The sequence below is a fragment of the Mus pahari genome, chromosome 8 (genome assembly GCF_900095145.1).
Source record: "Mus pahari chromosome 8, PAHARI_EIJ_v1.1, whole genome shotgun sequence".
In the NCBI taxonomy this organism is placed as follows: domain Eukaryota; kingdom Metazoa; phylum Chordata; class Mammalia; order Rodentia; family Muridae; genus Mus; species Mus pahari.
The window spans coordinates 45,576,534-45,577,396 of NC_034597.1; positions in this window are offsets into that span (position 1 = coordinate 45,576,534).

Below are 863 nucleotides of genomic sequence, written 5' to 3' on the forward strand. Positions count from 1 at the left end.
AAGAAGAAGAGAAGAGAAGAGAAGAGAAGAGAAGAGAAGAGAAGAGAAGAGAAGAGAAGAGAAGAGAAGAGAAGAGAAGAGAAGAGAAGAAAAAAGAAACCTAAAATAAGATAAGACAGGGTCTCACAATGTAGCCTTGGTTGGCCTAGAACTCCCTAAGTAGACCAAGCTCCCTATGTAAACCAAACTCACAGAGGCCCACCTGCCTTTGCCTCCCAAATGCAGGGATAGAAGACATGAGCTATGGCTGGGGATTTAGCTCAGGGATAGAGCATTTGCCTAGCAAGCATCAGGCTCTGGGTTTAGTCCAGCTAAGGAGTAGGGGAGGCAGGTGCTCCCCAGCCCAAGGCTTCATTTTTGTCACGGTTCTCTATGAGAATCTCAAATGGAGGCATTTACTGACCGTGCCTCCTGCAAAGCCTTCCTGAACCTTTCCATCACACCCCATGGGCTTTTCCGTCCCTCGACTTCTTCTAGCACAATTTGCTCCATGAAGTCCCCGTTGCCCTTGTGGTCTGTGAATCCTTTCACCCATGAGTTGTGAAGGAGCATTAAAAGCCCTGACAGGTGTCCTACGCAATGTAGGTCCTCAGCTTCTCTACATTGAGAAGAGCTTCCTCATCTGTGATGAACTAATAATTTAGAGTGGTCAAATAGATGAAAAGACATCATCAAAGAGAATCCTGTGACCAGCAGTCATTGATTCATTGATTAATTCATCCATTCACTATTCACTCAGCCTGTGTTTCCTGAGTACCGACACATCCATCACTTTTAGTACCAAAGATGTAACAGAAGACAAATGACCTCTGCTCTCCTGAGACATCTATTCTTGTGAATGGAGTGAACGGCAAATGTGATAA